Consider the following 6,441-nt stretch of genomic DNA (forward strand, 5'->3'; position numbering starts at 1 on the left):
TGTAACACTACTTTATATATTAGTTTGTGGAAGGGACCATTGTCTCTAAAAAAAGTTTGCAGGCCCACTAGTAGCATTTAATTTACAGGTCCTAGGCACAAGTAGTGAAAATTACTAGGCATTTATAAGTCAATTTAATATGGCAGTTGTTGATAAGCCTATGTTACCATTTTTTAAGCAGGTAGCACAGGTTAGCAGAGGTAAATTGCCGAGAGTCCAATAGCCAACAAAAACAAATTCAACAAAAATGGGAGGAGGAAGGCAAACATTTTGTGATGATCCTGCAGACATGGCAATTTCCTGCAAGTTGCATTTATCTCTCATTAGTGCATCATTGTTAGTAACCCTGGGCGAAGCACTACGCTAAGGTCGCGGAGTTTGGGAAGTTTGCGCAACTTCGCACTGCGCGAGCTGCACGTAGCACAGTGCGAACACGTGTAGTGCAGCGTAGCGTAGTGCAATGCTCATTTTTTGCTTGTTCGCGGTCCTGAACGTCATGTTCACGACCGTAAGCAAGCAAAATGACATCCCGGCGAGATTCTCTATGCGGGGAGGTAAAGTTTCTCATTGTGAGTGGTTGCGCATGCTCGCGACCGCTCTCAATGAGAAACTACCAGCTCGCGTTGAGGAAGCTGCCGCTCGAGCAGCAGAAAACTACAGCTCGCACTGTGCAAGATGCCGTTTTCAATGATTGCACAGTGCCGGATGCTTGTCCACACTGTGCAATCATTGAAAACACATCTTGCACAGTGCGAACATGCTACTATGCAGCTCGCGTAGTGCTACGTGAAGGTCGCGTAGTGCGAAGTGCACTTCGCGTAGCTTCGCGTTGCTCTACTTCTCGAACTACGCCCACCTAATTGTTAGTGATGTTAGAGTGGTGAGTGCTGTCTAAGAAGTCCTTCTGAGTCCTCAGACAATACAAATATTTAGTGTTACTTCTGATTGTGGAATGTCCCAGTTTTTTGGTTTTTCAAAATGTGGTCACTTCAAATCTGGAACATGTAATTTTGCTTTTAACATTTTATCTATCCTAGCTTTTATAACACATGCACTCCTGTAGTGATTTAGACTTGTTCTGCTCTTTTGGGTGTGCGCCCTACAGAGTGGGTACCCTGAATGAAAGCCTAAAAAGAATGTAACGCCTGGAATGCACCAGTTCATTAAAATGACTCACACTGGGTATAGAAAATGGAAAAAGCTAGAGGTGAAACCTTAACCTGCATTTGTGAAGAGAAGTTCTGAGAAACATACTCCATCAGAACATAGGCCAGTAGGTTGGTTGGAATTCATGCCACTGTGGAAATATTTCAGAAAAGGGGGTGGTGATGAACAGAGTGTCTGAATTAAACAGACCACTCTTACCCAGTCAAAAGATCAGGGCTTGATCCATCACCGTTATTTAGCTCACTGCACCATCCCAGCTCAGAACCTGGCTATATGCAAATCAGTCTGTCCCTGGCCCAGTGCATCATGGGAACAGGGCAGACTAAACTACCAAGCCAATTCTTCACCAGAAAGGAGACAAGCTTCCGGGGACCGGTTTCTGGCATTTCAGCCGTCGTCGGCCCGGCTTGCTTGAATCCTGATGGTGCAGTGAGCAAGGGACTCATGTCTGAGTATACCCTGCCACACCTATAGTGGCCCAAAACGATTCAGAAAAGGGGGTGGTAATGAACAGAGTGTCTGAATTAAACAGACCACTCTTACCCAGTCAAAAGATCAGGGCTTGATCCATCACCGTTATTTAGCTCACTGCACCATCCCAGCTCAGAACCTTAGAGCCCTACAGAGTGGGTACCCTGAATAAAAGCCTGAAAGGAATGTAACGCCTGGATTGCACCAGTTCATTAAAATGACTCACACTGGGTATAGAAAATGAAAAAAGCTAGAGGTGAAACCTTAACCTGCAATTCTGAAGAGAAGTTCTGAGAAACGTACTCCATCAGAACATAGGCCAGTAGGTTGGTTGGAATTCATGCCACTGTGGAAATATGGAATTTATAAAGTGATGGTAGAACAATACGCGGCTGTGAAGAACGCAAAACCCCCTCTTGAAACTGATAAAGAAGTAAACTGGCATAAAGGAATGCAGGGGCATATTATCAAGCCTGGGCGATAAAATTATCGCCGCTTTATCAGCAGGAAACTGCTGATAAAGTGGCGATAATGGGCTTGATAATATGCTCTATGGAATTCCAATCGAAGCTCAAGTTAGATGTCCTTCACATTTAACATGAGCTTCGATTGGAATTCCCTAGAGCATATTATTAAGCCAATTATCGCCACTTTATCGGCAGTTTCCTGCCGATAAAGCGGCGATAAATTTATCACTCAGGCTTGATAATATGTCCTGCAGTTCTTAGTCTCTCAAGTCATTTGATACGTTAATAATAACAAAACATTAAACGGAGAGCTGAAATTACTTTAACAGCTTTATCTTTATTTATTCATCAAATCTATCCTTTAATTTGAGGCAAAATGTATATTAGCAAACGTTTTTTAATATTTATTATAATTTGTAAATTTAAATTTAACTTAGTGATAAGCGGCAGTCTATATGTTTGACGACAATGATTTAATTCAGTCTGAAACAATTTGCATAACCAGTGCCACAGCACTGTCCATTCAGTGTCCACTGCGGTAATATCCCTTATAAAGTCGAATATTTCTCTCTCCGATTCTGTGCTAATTGCACATATTGTAGGTGCCCTTATCATGTTGCCGTTATTCCATACGTGTTCAACTTAGGTGTCATTCACATTATCTTGTTCTTATGCTCGCAACATTACCCTGTATCTTGTCTGTTGTCTTATGTTTCTCTGTTTAGAAAAAAAGATTACTTCCTTTAGGAAGGTCTAGCAAACAGGATGGGCAGATATATTTTGTAGCATTACTTCCAGGTCACTATGTCTTCCGTCAGACGGCCATCTGTTCCTGTTACAAAATGAAAAGTTAAAATATATTTAACACAGATCTATAAATGCTTATAGGAAAACCTAAGATATGTTTCAGATACACAAGGAAGATGATGTACCCACTTTTGTGGTGGCATGTTGTGTCTTTGTATGGCTTTTGGAAGTGTACGCTAACTTTGCTAAGTTGTTGGGGCTCTTGATGTGTTGAGGCACTGAATTGTTTTACTGCAGAAATAAGAGACTCTCAAGGTAAAGGTTGCTCCTCAAAACAGCATGGGTACCTAGAACAACAATGCATGCCACAGATGACTTTGGATCACCCAGTATGGAAAACTCAGCTGGTGCAAAGCTGGTAAACAGAAAATACAAACCAAGAAATAGAAATTATACACTTTGGGTATTTTACATAGATGTAGCAGGCACATGAATCCACTAAACTGCCAATAGCATTTATTGCGACTAAATTGCAAGCTAGGAGACCACCAGTGGCGGCTCGCATCAGTACCGCTGTGGGGCGGTGAGGCGGGCCTGGGTGGGGGAGGTAGTGGAGTCCGACATACAATGGCAAAGGTGAATGTAAATAAATATCTGCTGTCGTATGTCAGACTCCACTACCCCCCCGGCAATTCCCTCCCCGGCCCCACCTCACCGCCTCACAGCGTTACCTCTGCGAGCCGCCACTGGAGACCACTCCTGATTCGCTCACTCAGAATGTTGGATTGACTGACTACATGGATACAATGCATGCTGTAAAAACCATTCATCTCTAGCACGGTTTAAATGACTTTAGTTAATAGACCTATGAATTCAAGAATATGGTGTTTAGCAAGCTAAGCACACATTTAGGAGCAACAAAAATGTGACGTAAATTAGTGTATCTACTTTAATGAATCAATGACTTGGTAGTTCCCTTTGAGGCTTTTCAAAGTGTGTTGAACTATGACACAATGAAATGGCACTTACCTGCTCACAAGGAGCCTGCGTCTGTCACTTGATTCTTGACCGATTGCCTATCTACATTTCTTATTGACTCTTACAGTGGAAACTGGTGTAGCACAACAGCAAGAATCCATCAACAAATTCAAAAAATTAGCCCTGAGTACTTTTAGAAAACCGAACCCAAAAAACAACTTCATAAACGAAAGTACGTGTCTGACTGGAATGCAGCTGGGTGGGTGTCAGAAGGCGTTGGAATGCTTCACTCTCTGGAGTCCAGTTCAAGGAGGAATGGAATTGAGGGCAAGAACTGGCTAACACTCATCAAGCACAGTGAAACCCTCAATCTTCCATCCTGGCCTTGTCGGTATCACTTATGTAAGGAATAAAAAGTACGAATACCATAACCACCGGATGGAGCGACTCACTACATTAGCAAACCAGAGCTTATGTGACAAAAATCTAGGACGTGCCAGCAGCATAGCTCTGAGAGATTCTATCTTTTCATCAAAAGCGCATCTCTTAGAGACTCCAGGTGTTATTAAGAATGTATATTTTCCTGAGTCAGTGTAATATCAATATCAAAGCTTGCAATTAATAGAACATTTGAAATGAAACAGTGCAAAGCAACTGAATGTTGGTGTTTAAGTTATGTTCTCACCAGGGGCTTGTGTGAGTTTTGGATATGATCTAGAGTGAACCGTGAGTAAGGCTTGGCTGCATAAAGAGATTTGAGTGAGCCTTTGCATTACCACCAGCTAATTTGAGTAAGTTCAGGTATGATTAGGAGCAGAACTGTGAGTGGCCATGTGTATTTTAAGAAGCAGAGTTATATGTGTATATCAGTGTTATTATAAAGATCTTTAAATGATCTTCAGTATTATTACATTCAGGGCTCTGAGTGAGCCAGTGTATTATCAGGGGTAGGCTCTAAGGCCCTGATTGTGAGTGGGTCTGCGTTTTCAGACAACTGCTCAAACTCCTGTTTGTGTAGGGTTCGAAATTACGAGCTGGGTGTTATTTATTGCACCCAGTCAAGTCAAGTCAAGTCAAAGGATTTATATAGCGCACTACATACCCAGAGGGTCTCAAGGCGCTTAAGGAGGGGTGGGTAATTACTTGTCAAATATCCACGTTTTAAGTTGTTTTCTGAATGCTAGGTGGTTCTGGGTAAGGCGAAGATAAGTGGGAAGTGAGTTCCAGGTTTTAGCTGCCAGGTAGGAGAAGGATCTACCTCCCATGGTGGACTTGTTGATGCGAGGTACCGTGGCAAGGGCTTGGTTGGAAGAACGAAGCTGGCGGGAGGGGGTGTAGAAGGACAGTCGTGTGTTGAGGCATTCTGGTCCGATTTCGTAGAGTGCTTTGTGTGCGTGGGTTAGGAGCCGGAAAGTGATCCTCTTATTGACGGGAAGCCAGTGGAGGTTTTTCAGGTGACCAGAGATATGTTCTCTACGCGGGATGTCTAATATGAGCCTGGCTGAGGCGTTTTGGATTCGTTGGAGTTTTTTCTGGAGTTTAGTGGTAGTCCCGGCGTAGAGGGTGTTTCCATAGTCCAGTCGGCTCATGACCAGAGTGTGGGTGACCGTTTTCCTAGTTTCGGTAGGGATCCAACGAAATGTTTTTTTGAGCATGCGAAGAATGTTGAAGCAGGATGAGGAGACGGCGTTGACTTGTCTGTTCATTGAAAGTGAGGAATCCAGGATGACGCCCAGGTTCCGTGCGTGGTCCGTCGGGATGGGTGCTTTTCCAAGGGCTTCTGGCCACCAAGAGTCGTCCCATGCGGAGGGGGAGGTACCTAAGATGAGGACTTCTGTTTTATCAGAGTTCAGTTTCAGACGGCTGTGTTTCATCCATTCGGCTACTTCTTTCATTCCTTTGTGTAGGTTAGTTTTGGCGGTGCTAGGGTCATTGGTGAGTGAAAGGATCAGTTGAGTGTCATCCGCGTAGGAGATGATGTTGAGGTTGTGTTGGCGGGCGATGGCTGCGAGGGGGCTCATGTATACGTTGAAAAGTGTGGGGCTGAGTGAAGATCCTTGTGGTACGCCGCAGATGACTTCAGTGGCCTCTGACTTGAATGGTGGGAGGCGGACTTTCTGGGTTCTTCCGGTGAGGAACGAGGTGATCCATTCCAGTGCTTTTCCTTGGATTCCGATGTTTCTGAGGCGCTGTAGAAGGGTGCTATGGCAGACTGTGTCAAAGGCTGCGGAGAGGTCGAGGAGGATGAGGGCGACTGTGTCTCCATTGTCCAGTAGAGTTCGGATGTCGTCTGTGGCTGCGATGAGGGCGGTCTCAGTGCTGTGTTTTGCTCGGAAGCCGGACTGTGAGGAGTCGAGGGATTTGTTGGCTTCGAGGAAGGCGGCGAGCTGGTTGTTGACAGCTTTCTCGATGACTTTGGCCAGGAATGGAAGGAGCGAGATGGGGCGGTAATTTTTGAGTTCGGTGGGGTCCGCTGTGGGTTTCTTCAGAAGGGCGCTAAGTTCAGCGTGTTTCCAGCTTTCCGGGAAGGTGGCTGATTTGAAGGAGCAGTTGATGACGTCACGGAGGTACGGTGCTATGATGGAGTCTGCTTTGTTGACGATGTGGTGAG

This window comes from Lissotriton vulgaris, chromosome 3_1 (assembly GCF_964263255.1).
Source record: "Lissotriton vulgaris chromosome 3_1, aLisVul1.2, whole genome shotgun sequence".
In the NCBI taxonomy this organism is placed as follows: Eukaryota; Metazoa; Chordata; class Amphibia; order Caudata; family Salamandridae; genus Lissotriton; species Lissotriton vulgaris.